The 14,507-nt window shown below is 41.0% G+C and overlaps 1 long non-coding RNA gene across 1 annotated transcript in view; it reads left to right on the top strand.

The window, feature by feature from the left end:
- Positions 1–5,811, top strand: part of LOC111749593 (uncharacterized) — a 103,461-nt gene extending 97,650 nt beyond the window's left edge. Inside the window, exon 5 of the long non-coding RNA XR_002784800.2 lies at positions 1,625–5,811. This is a non-coding gene — a long non-coding RNA (uncharacterized LOC111749593). The remainder of the gene's footprint in view (positions 1–1,624) is intronic.
- The last annotated feature ends 8,696 nt before the right edge of the window (positions 5,812–14,507 follow it).

Genomic DNA, 14,507 nt, shown 5'->3' with positions numbered 1-14,507 from the left:
TCAAGGCCACCCAGTGGCACAACGGAAGAAAGTCCTGGCAATCTGCTTCTGCTAAGATTACAGCCAAGAAAACCCAATAAAGCAGTCCTACACTGTAATGCATGGGTTGCCACGAGCTGAACTCAACGGCAATGGATGTGGTATTTTTTTGTTGAAAAGGGCATTTATTGCAAGGCATAGGCTAAAGGGCCTTAGGCAAGACATTTCCTCTCTCGGCCCTAAGTTTCCCCATCTGTAAAATGCCTAAATGACTCTTAAGTACCCATTTAATCAAGAAATTCGGTGAGGCAAAGCAAAGACATTGATAGCGCTCTCTTTTCAACCTCTATAAGAACTGCCCCATTCCATCAAAAAAGGAGCAAAAGGGCCCATTATCACGGGATAAAACCTTTGACAGTCTGGGCAATGTAGGAACCCCAGGAGAAAATAACGGAGTCTCCGGCTGCCCTCTCTCTGCCTCAATGAGCATAACTTCCAACTGCTGCCCCAGCAGCGTGACAGGAACTTAGGCGTATAGGAGTCCTGATTCCAGTCCTGGCTGCTAATAGTCTTCTGTTCTCGAATCTCCTTTAAACACATATGAGCCAATGGCCTCACCTGTGAAATGTTGGCAGCGGGAGTGCAAAGGGGAGAGAATTCTTTTTCTGATTCTGAGGGTGTTATAAGGATCAAATATGAAAGGGCTTTGACAAGGATAAAGTTCCACCCATACTTAAAAGTTTACTATTTACATAATTCCTTGAAAGAAGATCACAGTGGGAAATTTCGCAGTCCCTTGAGGACTAAGCTTTCTGGGGAAAATTTCAACACCATCCCATGGAACTTTACACTGGGTCTAGCTAATTGGTCCAAGAGACAGTTTCAGCTAAATCTCACAGCCTACTCTTGAGTTCAAAAAACCTGACTTTTAAGTACTGGGACATGGTACAATGGAGTCCCTGCGTGGTGCTCACTAGCCAAGAAGTTGTCAGTTCCAACCCACTCAGTGGCACCTCAGAAGACAGACCTGGTTATCTGCTTCTGAAAGATCGCAGCCATGAAAATCCTGTGGAGTAGTTCTACTCTGCACACATTGGGTCATCATGAGTTGGGATTGACTCGATGGCAACTAACAACATGCTGCAACATACATGAACCTTGAAAACATTATGCTGAGTGAAATAAGCCAGTTACAAAAGGACAAATACTGTATGAGCCCACTTATATGAAACAGGCAAATGTATAGCAACCAAAGAGCCCTGGCGGCACAGCGACTAAGAGCTAGGCTGCTAACCAAAATGTTGGCAGTTTGAATCCACCGGCCACTCCTTGACACCGAAGTTTATTAGTAGTTGGGAAGAACGACTACTTCCCAGGGGAAGGGGCAGAAGGGAAGGGAGAAAAGGGAGTCATTGCTTAGGGGACACTGAGTTTCTGTTAAGGGTGGTGGAATAATTTGAAAAAGGACAGTGGCGATGGTTGCACAACATGATGAAAGTAGTCAATGTCACCGAATTGTACAGGTAAAAATTCTTAAGTTGGCAAATGTTTGGTTTTACATATATATAAAACCAAACCACAATTTAAAAAAAAGAATCTTAGATGAAGAAATACTTAAAAAAAAAAATTCTTTTCTATGTTTCAGCTGCAGTGCTTGAACAAACATCAGTGAAACCTCGTTAAACTGGAAGTTCTCCAGCTTAGGGCTCTGCTCCTCAGGGCACAGGGCCTTCAGGACTGGCAGGAGCTCCTGGGAAACCAGAGGGGCAGAAACAGAACCCAGCCACTGCAGACTCTAGCTTATAATGACTCCTGTGGTCAGACGTGCGTGTCTGGAAGTGGGAATGGCAGGACGACCTGCCAGGTCTGTGTCTGGGATAGGGATCCCGCAGACAGGCCTCCAGGGTGCAGGTGTGGTAAGTTTGGAGCTGGGTGGGTAATTTCCCCAGGGGGATCACAGAAGAGTGAGAGTTGGAGCTAGAGGGGCCCATGGAGGTTAATGAGTGTGGGTTCCTTTTATAGATACGGACACTGAGGTCTAGGAAGCTGAGTGAAATGACTTGCCCAGTCCACGTACTGGCAAAGGAGGGGTACCTAATTCATTGCTTTTTACTCACCATACCCTGCTTGAACTTGCACAGAGCCAATTTGTACCAGAGAGCTATTTACACAATTTGCCACAAAAATTCACCTGCCAGACGAACCGTTCTGTTTATCTCACAGCTGTGAAATCTCATTCACCAGGCAGAGTGATTGTCTCAGGGTCAGAAGTATTTCAGCAGAGCTAGTGAAAATCAATCTCACACTTACTGAAATGAGAGAGGTGCACGTTCTTTCCAGTTATATGCAAACCCCGACAGTATAGGTCTCAACATGCCAGGGATCTCTGTCCCCTCTAGAGATGGAGAATGAAGACAGCCCAGAGAACAAAGCCAGAAGATACAGAGAGACTGAATTCTGGTGATATTGTCTGAGATCCTGGATCTAGCTTCACCTGAAGTTCTCCCTGGACTTTTCAGTCATGAGAGACAGGGAATAACCCTTTTAACATAATAACTAGATTCAGATTTTCTATCATTTGCAGTGTACACTGGGGTGCCAAATGGGCTGTCCCCAGTTATTTCTTTTTCTTTAAAATATTTTATTGTATTTTAGGTGAAGGTTTACACAGCAAATTAGGTTCCCATTTAACAATTTTTATGCAAATTGTTCTGGGGCCTTGGTTACAATTTTCACACTATGTCAGCATTCTCATTATTTCCATTCTGTTTGCTCTGTTTCTGTTGATCTAGCTTCCCTTCCCCTCCTTGCCTTCTCATCTTTGCTTTTGGGTAAATGTTGACCATTTGGTCTCATATAGCTGATTTTTTTAAGGGAGTATGTTACTCAGGAGTGATATTGTTTATTTTATAAGCCAATCTATTATTTGGCTGAAAGGTGAATCTCCAGGAGTAGTTTCAGTGCCAAATTCAAAGGATGCCTTCGGGCAATAGTCTCAGGGGTTTCTTTAGTCTCTGTCAGTCCAGTAGGTGTGGCCTTTTTTAGGAATATGAATTTTCTTTCCTTTTCCTCCCATTCTATCTGGAACCTTCTACTGTGTCCCTGCTTAGAATGATCAGTAGTGGTAGCCAGGCACCATCTAGTTCTTCTCATCTCAGGTTAGAAGTGACCGTGGTTTCATGTGGCCTGTTAGTTCTATGGGCTAGTTTCTTCTTTGAGTCTTTGGTTTCCTTCATTCTCTTTTGCTCCATATGAGTAGAGACCAATAGTTGTATCTTAGGTGGCTGCTTGCAAGCTTTTAAGACCCCAGACGCTACTCACCAAACTAGGTTGTAGAGCATTATCTTTATGAACTATATGCCAGTTGTTCCATGAGATTATGGTTCTAAGCCTTTTTAACTCGGGTTTTTTTTTTTTTGTACTTTAGATGAAGTTTTCCTGATCAAAGTAACTTATCAACTTATCAACACTCTCCCTTCTCAAACTTGGGTTCCCTATTATCAGCTTTCCTGTCCCCTCCTTCTAGTCCTTGCCCCTGGGCTCGTGTGCCCCTTTAGTCTCGTTTTGTTTTATGGGCCTGTCTAATCTTTGGTTGAATGGTGAACCTCAGGAGTGACTTCAGTACTGAGTTAAAAGGGAGTCCAGGGGACATACTCTTGGGGTTTATCCAGTCTCTGTCAGATCAGCAAGTCTGGGTTTTTTTTTTTTTTTTTTTTGTGAGTTAGAATTTTATTCTACATTTTTCTCCCTCTCTGTCCAGGACCCTCTATTTGTGATCCCTGTCAGAGCAGTCAGTGGTGGTAGCCAGGCACCATCTAGTTGTACTAGACTCAGTCTGGGGGAGGCTGTGGTAGTTGTGGTCCATTAGTCCTTTGGACTAATCTTTCCCTTGTATCTTTAGTTTTCTTCATTCTCCCTTGATCTCGAAGGGGTGAGACCAGTGGAGTATCTTAGACGGCTGCTCACAAGGTTTTAAGACCCCAGACGCTACTCACCAAAGTAGACTTAGAATATTTTCTTTATAAACTACATTATGCCAATTGAGCTAGATGTTCCCTGAGACCACAGTCCACACAGCCCTCAGCCCAGCAATTCAGTCCCTCAGGGAGTTGGATGTATCTATGGAGCTTCCACAGCTTTGGCTTGTACAAGTTGTGCTGGCTTCCCCAGTATTTTATACTGTCCTACCCTTCACCAGAATTACCACTTATCTATTGTCCAGTTAGTGTTTTTCCATCCCCACCCCTCCCCTCCCTCATAACCATCAAAGATTGTTTCTTTCTGCGTGTAAACATTTTCATGAGTTTTTACGGTTGTGGTCTTATACAGTATTTGTCCTTTTGAGATTGACTTATTTCACTCAGCATAATGCCCTCCAGATTCATCCATGTTATGAGATGCTTCCCAGATTCATTATTGTTCTTTATTGTTGTGTAATATTCCATCGTGTGTATGTACCATAGTTTGTTTATCCATTCACCTGCTGATGGGCATCTAGGTTGTTTCCATCTTTTGCCATTATGAAAAATGCTGCAATGGGCATGGGTATGCACATGTCTATTCATGTGATGACTCATTTCTCTAGGATATATTCCTTGGAGTACGGTTGCTGGATCATATGGTATTTCTATTTCTAGCTTTCTAAGGAAGAGCCATATCATTTTCCAAAATGGTTGTATCATTTTGCATTCCTACCAGCAGTGCATAAGAGTTCCAATCTCCCCACAGCCTCTCCAACATTCGTTATTTCCTGTTTTTTTGATTCGTGCCAGTAATGCCAGGGTGAGATGCTACCCCATTGTTGTTTTGTTTTGCATTTCTTTAATGGCTAGCGATTGCAAGCATTTCCTCACGTTTGTTAGCCATTTGAATGTCTTCTTTGGCGAAGCATCTGTTCATTCCCTTTGCCCATTTTTTTAATTGGATTATTTGTCTTTTTGTTGTAGAGGTATTGGATTTTCCAGTAGATTTTAGAGATTATACTTTTGTCTTATTTGTCATAGCTAAATTTTTTTCTTCCCAGTCCATAGGTTCTCTTTTTACTCTTTCAGTGAAGTCTTTTGATGAGCGTAAGTATTTAATTTTTAGAAGACTCCAGTTATCTAGCTTATCTCCTGGAGTTTATGTGTTGTTGGTTATATTTGTATCCTGTTGATGTCGTGTATTAGGGCCTCTAGCATTGACCTTATTTTTTCTTCTACGAACTTCATAGTTTTTGGCTTTATATTTAGGTCTTTGATCCATTTTGAATTAGTTTTTGTGTATGGTGTGAGGTATGGGTCCTGTTTCATTTTTTTTTTTTTTGCAGTTGGACATCCAATTTTGCCAGCACCATTTGTTGAAAAGACTGACTTTTCCTTATTTGATGGACTTTTGGGCCCTTGTCGAAGATCAGGTGATGGATTTACATCTCAGTTCTTAATTCGGTTCCATTGATCAATGTATCTGTCATTGTACCAGTACCAGGCTGTTTTGACTACCATAGCTGTATAGTAGGTTCTGAGGTCAGGTAGTTCAAGTCCTTCTCCTTTAATTCTTCTTCTTCAATAGTGCTTTACTTATCCGGGGCTTCATCCCTTTCCATATAAAGTAAATGATTAGTTTTTCCATCTCTTTAAAGAATGTCATTGGTATTTAGATCGGCGTTGCATTGTATTTGTAAATTGCTTTGGGTAGAATTGTCATTTTCACAATGTTGAGTCTACCTATCCATGAATATGGTATGTTTTTCCATTTATGTAGATCTCTTTTGGTTTCTTTCAGTAGCGTTTTGTAGTTTTCTTTGTATAGGTTTTTATATCCCTGGTTAGATTTATTCCTAAGTATTTTTTTTTTTTTTTTAGAGGCTATTATAAATTGTATTGTTTTCCTGATTTCCTTTTCATCATTCTCTTTATCGGTATATAGTAATCCAATTGATTTTTGTATGTCTATCTTGTATCCTGCTACTCTGCTGAATCTTTCTATTAGTTCATGTAGTTTTCTTGTGGAGCCTTTTGGGTTTTCTATGTATAGTATCATATCATCTGCAAATAGGGGCAGTTTAACTTCTTCCTCATCAATTTGGATGCCCTTTATTTCTTTTTGTAGCCTGATTGTTCTCGCTAGGACTTCCAGCACAATTTAACCTAGTTATTTTTGCCATCATTCTTTGGCTGAGATTCTTTTGCTCATTGCCCTCATGTTGACACACCTCCTGCCAGTTTTCCTCCAATGTTCACAAAGTTCAGCTTAGTTTACCAAAGACTTCTCAAACTTACTGTATTCCAGGCCCTGTTCTATGCTTTGGGAGGGAAACAAAGATTATTAGGACACAGTTCCTGCTTTCAAGGAATTTAGAGTCCACTGACAGACTCAGACCATGTTATTAAATAAACCAAAACATATAGCGATGTGCACTTATGCAAGGCCCAGAAACAGTACCTAGTAAGAAGGAATTCAATCTGAGGAGGCAAAGGATTCTTCTTGATCAAATGAAAGTGAGATAGCAAAGTAAGGTAGGAGGCAAGGTCATCTTGGGTGATGGGAGCTTCACCCCAACCTTAGTTGGCCTTGGTCCAAATGACTGGGGTGTCTAAGCATCCCTTCCCCATAGGCTAGTTCTTTCCAGTGGAGATGTCTTCTGTAGAGAAATGTCAGTCAAGTTCCTTGGGGGCTGAACCAAGGGCCATTTGGACAAATGGGCCATTCTGAGGTTTATAGCTTGGAAAAGAGATGAGTATTTAAAAACTTATATTTTGGAGGCTTAGATATTTGTGTGCATACATTTGAGTATTCTTATATGGAAAATAAGAATGCAGTGAATTTATTTTGTGCGATTTAAGAGAACTGATAGGAACAAATATGGATAGACTTTGCTAGACCCTTTATAAGGTCTTGGCTCAGTTGTCTGACCTTCCCTCCCGTAATTCCTGATTCCACCTGTCTGTGCAACACTTGATGTGGGGGTGGTACTGAACTATTTGTTGTTTCCAGAACATATTGGGCCCTCTTAACCCCATGTCTCTACAATGCTGCTCCCTCTTCCAGGAATATCTCCTTGTTCACCAACATGATGATTCATCCTTTACACCTCACCTAGAGTCCTCTTCTGGAGCCTTCCCACTCCACCTTCCCTTGAGACATATGTATTCCTCTTATGTCCCCATACTCCTTTATACTCACTCTATGGAGGAACAGGGAAGAGGGTGTGAGATCTAAAGACAGGCAAGCGTGAAATTGAGAAACAGTTCCTCCCTCATTAACACAAACTCACTGCCCCCTAAAATTCGCATCCAATCTTTCAAGTTGCTGTTGTCAATTCGACCCCATAGAGTTCTTAAAAGAGCATAATGCTCAAGGCAGACCTTTTTTACTAGTTAAATTACTACTCAGTTTTAAGAAGACTTCAGGGGATATTTTTGGTTCAAGATTCAAACATTATCTTGGGACAATAGTTTTAGGGGTTCATCCACCCTCCATGGCTCCAAAAAGTCTAGAGTTCATGAGAATTTTAAATTATGTTCTGCATTTTTCCCCCTTTGGATCAGGATTCTTCTACAGAAAATTTGATCAAAATGTTCAGTACTGGTAGCCCAGCACCATCCAGTTCTTCTGGTCTCATGACAAAGGAGGCAGTTGTTCATGTAGGCAATTGGCCACTCATTCTATATCCTCCTCCTATTTCTGACTCTTCTTCCTTTGCTGTTCCAGGTGAATAGAGACCAATTGTTGTGCCTTGGATGGCCGCTTGCAAGCTTTTTAAGACCCCAGGCACTACACAATGAACTAGGAGGTACAACAGAAGCACTAAACATGTTATTAGGCCAATTAACTGGGATGTCCCAAGGAATCAAATCCAATGACGTGTTCAGTTGTACATAAGCAGCCTCATTAGCTACTTTTTTCTGTTGCCATAAGTATATCTATCATGCAACTTTCGCCAATTCAACTTTTTATTGGTGTACGACTTACTGGCAGCAATTACAATCATTGACTGTGCAATACAATAATCCACTATGCAATCCTAACCTTACCAAATTAACAAAACCCGTTGCTGTCAAGTTGATTCCAACTCATAGCAACACAACAAGACAGAGCAGAACTGCCCCAGAGGGTTTCCAAGCAGAGGCTGGTGGAGTCGAACTGCTGACCTTTTTGTTAGCAGCTGGTCTCTTAACTACTGCACCACGAGGGCTCCATTCTACCCTTAGTCAATTCGATTTTTCTATCACTGTTAATTGCCCTTTTCTCCCTCCCTCCCGCCCCTGGTAACCACTAATAAAATTTGGTCTCCATACATTTGCCTTTTCTTGTCTTTTTATATAAAAGAAGGCAGAGATTGGATTTTTATGTCAAATCTCCCAATATGTAAATACGGGCAGCTGATTAGAATATTTAAAAGATGTTGTATGCACCTAATAAAAGAACAGGAGAGAGACCCTAGAGATCATCGTGCTGAATCTATCATTTTGGAGACAGAAGTTGGAAGTCTAGAGGAAGAAATGATTTGCCAAGATGATACCAAAAGTTGGACCATCATCTAGACCTGCTGACTCATGGTGTGGTTTTATTCATTGGCATTCAACTGATGGCTCTTCCAAATAACTAGAAAATATTTAGTTCACCAGATCTTCCCTCTTTCTTTGTCTCTTCCTCCCTCCTTTTTTCAGGTATTCATTCATTCATGTATATGTCCATTTCATTATTTTCTAGACAATTTTAATATTTAATTCCCCTGATTCAGGGGTTATTTTGGAGAGTATTTCTTAATTATAAGTAGTTAAGATTTTCTAAGTATACTTTATATGTATTTCAAATTTTATTGGCTACGTTGAAAATTTTGGATTGTAAAATCTCCACTTTTTATATTTTACTGAGGCTTCCTTTGGAGCCAAATATGTGACTGGTTTTAATAAACATTTCAAGGGCAAAATAAAATAATGTTTATTCTCCAGTGGCAAGGCACTGAATTCTATTTATGTATTAAGTCAAGCTTGGTAGTTGTAATATTCAGATTCTCTATGTAATTTATTTTTGTTTTACTGTGTCTGTCAAATTCAGAAGTAGGTATATTTGAAAGTATTCTACTATATTGTGTGTGTGTGTTCTTTAAATTAAGTCCTTGTATTTCTAGGAGTTTTTGTTTTACGTATCTTGTAACCATACAATTTGGAGTATCGAAATTCATAGCTGTTATATTTTCTTCAAAATGTGGCTTTTATCATAATATTCCTCATAGTCCTGCCTAATGATCTCACTTGAAATTCCACTTTGTCTGATATTAGTATATCTATTCCTGCTTTTGTTTTTTATTGTATCTGTTTAGTATCTTTTTGTCCATTCCTTTATTTTCTTTAAGGATGTCATTATTTTAACATAAACTATACATGATTATTATAAAAAATTTAAAAAATACATAAAAGTGAAAAAGAAAGCAACAAACTGCCAAAAATTCTACAACATAAAAATTATTGCTGATGCTATATGGTCGACAGCATTTCAGGCATCTCTCTATGCATGTGTAGAGAGAAGAATCTAGAGCAATGTCGGCAGAGAGACAAAGAGACGCTGAAGCAGGTGGAAACAACTGTATAAGGGTGGTATCATCCTATATGTGACTTTAAAAAAAAAAAGTATCGCATTTAATTTAAAACAAATTCAATAGGAACAAGAGCTATGTCAAACTCTCTTTCAGATTATTCTTCCCTACAAGGGAAGTAAATTCCTAGAAGATGCCACTAAATATAAGGGAATTTAAGAAGTTGGAATCGTTGTACGTGTGTGTGTGTTTTAACGTATGTTTCCATATAGCAGGAATTGATTAATGACTTGCTAGGAAAGATACGGGGTTAAGACTTAGACACTTCCTCCATCCTGCCCTCTCCTTCCTTCCAAATTTGGTGCTTATATTATTCTTACATTGTTGGAGTTTACACCATTTACGTTATGTTCTGAAAACATAATTTTCTCGGGTGTCTAATAGTATTCCCATATTTAAGCAAATTCCGTGCTCACCACCAGGCCTATTTCTATTGCTTTGGATAATAGGGCTTGATTTCAATCCACCCTTTGGTTAGCTAGGAAACCCTGGTGGTGTAGTGGTTAAGTGCTATGGCTGCTAACCAAAAGGTTGACAGTTTGAATCCACCAGGCGCTCCTTGGAAACTCTATGGAGCAGTTCCACCCTGTTCTATAGAGTCGCTATGAGTTGGAATCGACTTGATGGCAATGGGTTTGGTTTGGTTAGTTAGCTAGAGTTCACCATCAAGTCAGCTTCTTTAAAGGGCTCATAGATGCTGTATTTTCTGAGTCCTTTCTTGTCTGAAAATATAGGCTCTTGCCTTTATACTTAAACTCCAACTTGGCTGGGCAGAATTCACTTGGATCCTACTCCCTTTTCCTTGTAGACACCTTTGTCTTCTGGCACTGGCTGCTGCTGGCTGGAAAGACATCTAAAACCTGATTTATTTTTCCCCTTGCAAGTGAACTTTTTTTTTATTCTGGATGCTATATATACATATATATATACGTATATATATGTGTGTATATATATGTATATGTGTGTGTGTATATATATATATATGCCAGAATGGGTTTGAAGGTTTACTGTTATAAATTTTCCTGGTAAAAGCTATGCGTTTTCAATCTTGCAGATTTAGTCTTTGTTCCTTGATTACTAATCAGGATGAGTATCTTTTCATACTTTTATTCTGAATTTTCATTGTTTATAATTTGCCCATTCATACATTTTGCACAGTTTTCTTTAGGGCTGTATTATGGATTGAATTGTGTCCCCCCCAAAATATGTGTTGTAGTTCCTAACCCCTATGCCTGTGGTGGAGCCCTGGTGGCGTAGTGGTTAAGCGTTCAGCTGCTAACCAAAAGGTCGGCAGTTTGAACCCACCAGCCACTCCTTGGAAACCCTGCAGGGGCAATTCTACTCTGTCCTATAGGGTCTGTATATGTTGGAATGGACTTGATGGCAATGGGTCTGGTTTTTGTTGTTTTTTTTTGGTTTTATGCCTGCGGTAGGAGCCCTGGTGCCACAGTGGTTAAGCGCTTGGCTGCTAACGGAAAGGTGGGTAGTTTAAACCCAGGAGAAAGATGTGATGTCTGCTTCCATAAAGATTACAGCCTTGGAAGCCCTATGGGGCAGTTCTACTCTGTCCTATAGGGTCACTATGAGTCAGAAGGCAACAGTTTTTTTTTTCTTTCCATTTTGTTTTGTGATTGCCTGTGGTTATAACTTCATTTGGGAACGGGTTGTCTTTGTTATGTTAACGACGCAGGATTAGTGTAGGATGTCTTGTGTCAATCTCTATTGAAATATATCAAACCAAACAACCAAACCCTTGCCTTTAAGCTGATTCTGACTCAAAGCGACCCTACAGGACAAAGTCTACTGCCCCGTAGGGTTTCCAAGGAGCGCCTGGTATATTCAAACCGCCAACATTTTGGTTAGCAGCCATAGCTCTTAACCACTATGCCACCAGGGTTTCCCTATTGAGATATAGAAATTAAACAAGCAAGCAGAAACCGGAGAAGATAGCTGCCATGTCACGTGAAGATCACCAAAGAAGCCAGGAACAAGGACCTCCCGGAGAGCTGACAGAGAAAGACTTTCCCTGGAGTTGGCACCCTGAATTTGGACTTCTAGCTGCCTCAACTATGAGAAAATAAATTTCTATTTCTTAAAGCCACCCACTTGTGGTATTTCTGTTATAGCAGCACTAGATAATCAAGACGGGCTGCTTGTCTTTTTCTTATTTAATTTTTAAGGACTTTGTATATTCTGGATACTAATTTTGCATTAGTTAAATGCATTGCAGATTCTTTTCCTAGTTTCAGCTTTTTTAAAATTTTTATCGTGGTAAGCATACCCATAACACAACATTTGCCATTTCCATTTATTACCTGTATAATTCAGTGACATATTCATTGTATCTCTTTACTTTTTTATGGTATTAAAGTTCAATCAAATCATTCCATTTTCACTAATTTGTTTGTTTTCCTTTCTTTTTTTGACTCAGGAGCCTGTGTTCTCTGGGCTGTAAGAAGGGTAGCAACCTGTGGCACTTAAGCTCAAGCTTCGGTTTTATCATTTGTAAAATGGAGATAATTTTAATTTCGATTTCATTGGTGCTTACCTATGCCTTCCTTTCCCATTTGACCTCATTCAATCCTCAAAGCACTTCGGTGGAGGTAGATATTCTTCCTATTTTACAGATGATGAAACTGAGCCTCATGAAGATTAAGCAACTAGTGAAAGGTGACATTATAATAATACCCCACCCATTTAACCTCACAGGGCTGCTCTAAAGATCAAGTGAGATGATAGATGGGAAAGTGCTCTGAGCACAAAGCTGAGTTTGCGTAACTATTGAAGAGAGCTGTCCTGGTAAGTTGTATCACACCTGCCAACCCCTGCCAGTTCCCAGCAAACCATATAACCAAGAAGAGAGAAAAACATTTGCCACGCAGATATATTTGCCATCGTTGTCATGGTTGTTGCCATCATTGTCATCCTTGCTGCCTCTAATGACTGTTTATTGTGTGCTAGGCTTTGAAAGCACATTTGCACATTTGTTTAGCTGAGACTGAGGCTCTTCGACCACAATCCACTGGCCACTCCCTCGCCAACACCAATCTCCCACTCCCATTCCCTCCCTCAGAGCCTGCCCGTTTGGAGCTTTTCAAGCAGGTGCACACACTCCCTCTTTTGTACTTACCGTTCCTCCGCCTGGGACAGTCTTCCCCCCAGGAGCTTTTGTGCTCTGTGCCCTAGTTTCACTATAGTCTTTTTTGAAAGAGGCTTTCTTGACCAATCATCTGACACAGCACGGCCCCTGGCCCCAGTTACGTTCTACCTCCTCTTCTAGCTTTACTTTTCTTTACTGAACTTATCCCTGCAATGAAATTGTTCACTGCAGATTAGTAAATAAGCACAGTCAAGCCTGTGCATACCCTGCTGGTTGGGTAATCCATCCCTGTCAGTAGTTGTTATGTTCTATAAAGTCCTCAGGACACTGAACTAGGAATCCTGAGCCAGCTGTGCTTGATGTCAGTTGGGAATGTGCACGTGAAAAAGGTAATTCAGGTTTTCACCATTCTGCACAGGAGTGTATCTGTAAATGACTGTGGAGGTGCTACAAGTACTGATTTTAGGGTTACAAATAAATTTTAACGACTAGGTGAATTTGCAAATTCAGACTCCACGAATAATCAGCACTAACTTTATTTATTGTCTATTTCCTCCACTAAAATTAGCTCCGTTGGGGGTGGGGGGCAAGGACCTTTTGTTCACTGCTGCAGCCAGTACCTAGAACAGTGCCTGGCACACGGCAGGACCTGGATAAGCATTTCTTGTGGGTGAAACAAGTAGAATCCACCATTGCTGATGAACACAGTCTTCGTAATGATCAAATCACCGACCCCCATCATTCTTATTTCCACCTATAAATCTTTAGAGGCTCCTGTATCCACACAGACCCAGTCACCCTCTAACCCAAGGTGACCAGGGAAACCCAGTGAATGAACTTTTCAGAGAGAACTGTGACCAGCTCTCACATAGGCTCCACTCCAGAGCCCTGCTGGGAGTGGTGGCAGGCAGCCCCCCTTTCCGCCACCTGTGTTGGATGTGGCACCTGCAGACATGGACTCAGAAAGCTCCAACGCTGCTGTGAAGCCAGCTCAAGGAACAGTCAAGTGTAGACAGTGGAACTAAGGAAATGCAAGAGGAATAATACCGAGTGAACCAGCGAGAAAGCACATGAGTCAGTCCTGAGGCATCCCTGCAAGAAACTGGGGGTTTTTTAAAGGAAGGAAGAAACATTTAAGTAAAATCACCTTAGTTCACCTTCTTTGTCAAGTGCCATTTGAGGCAGGTGAGAGCATTTAAGTGGAGTTTCCTGGGACAATCTGCTGACTTTATAGGAAACAAATGGCCTCTCAGCTGGAGGAGGTGTATATCACCTGCATTCAACTCCTGGGTCTCGACTCAGAGGCTTATAAAAAGCTTTACTACCTTGGCTGATCTCCTCATCTTCCTGACAAATAATAAATACCTGTAAGACAGGGAACAAAGGGGCCCCCAAATCTGCAATTCACATAAACAAATTAAAGTAACAGAGTAACAGGAAATGGGCCAGGGCACAGAAACAAAGCCATTCCCCAGAACAATAGGGCAGGGTATTAGAAAACAGCCCAGAAACTTCCTTAAAGTTGTCTTTCAGAAGCAGCTGGATGAAACCAGCCCCAGAGACATGGGCAGAACATCCACCTGTGACCACTGTGTGACCTTCCACCAGGGGCAGTGAAGGACTGCAGCTGGGGAATCAAACTTGGGGAATGAGAGACCGTGCAGGCGTGACACCCCATAATAAGTCCTAGTATGAATCCCAGAGGCCTCCGGGACAGGAGCTATCTTAAAGCCACCTTAGAAAACTGCTGCGTGCACACCTTAGTTAACCTATCCCTGCCCAAAACAGGCTACTTGCCAGAAAACCCCGCCTATGCCTCTGAATAAACATGAATCTTCTCCACACCCT

Source organism: Loxodonta africana, chromosome 11 (genome assembly GCF_030014295.1).
Source record: "Loxodonta africana isolate mLoxAfr1 chromosome 11, mLoxAfr1.hap2, whole genome shotgun sequence".
NCBI classification, from domain to species: Eukaryota; Metazoa; Chordata; class Mammalia; order Proboscidea; family Elephantidae; genus Loxodonta; species Loxodonta africana.
Note: the sequence above shows the minus strand (reverse complement) of the source record. Positions and strands in the feature narration are given on the sequence as shown.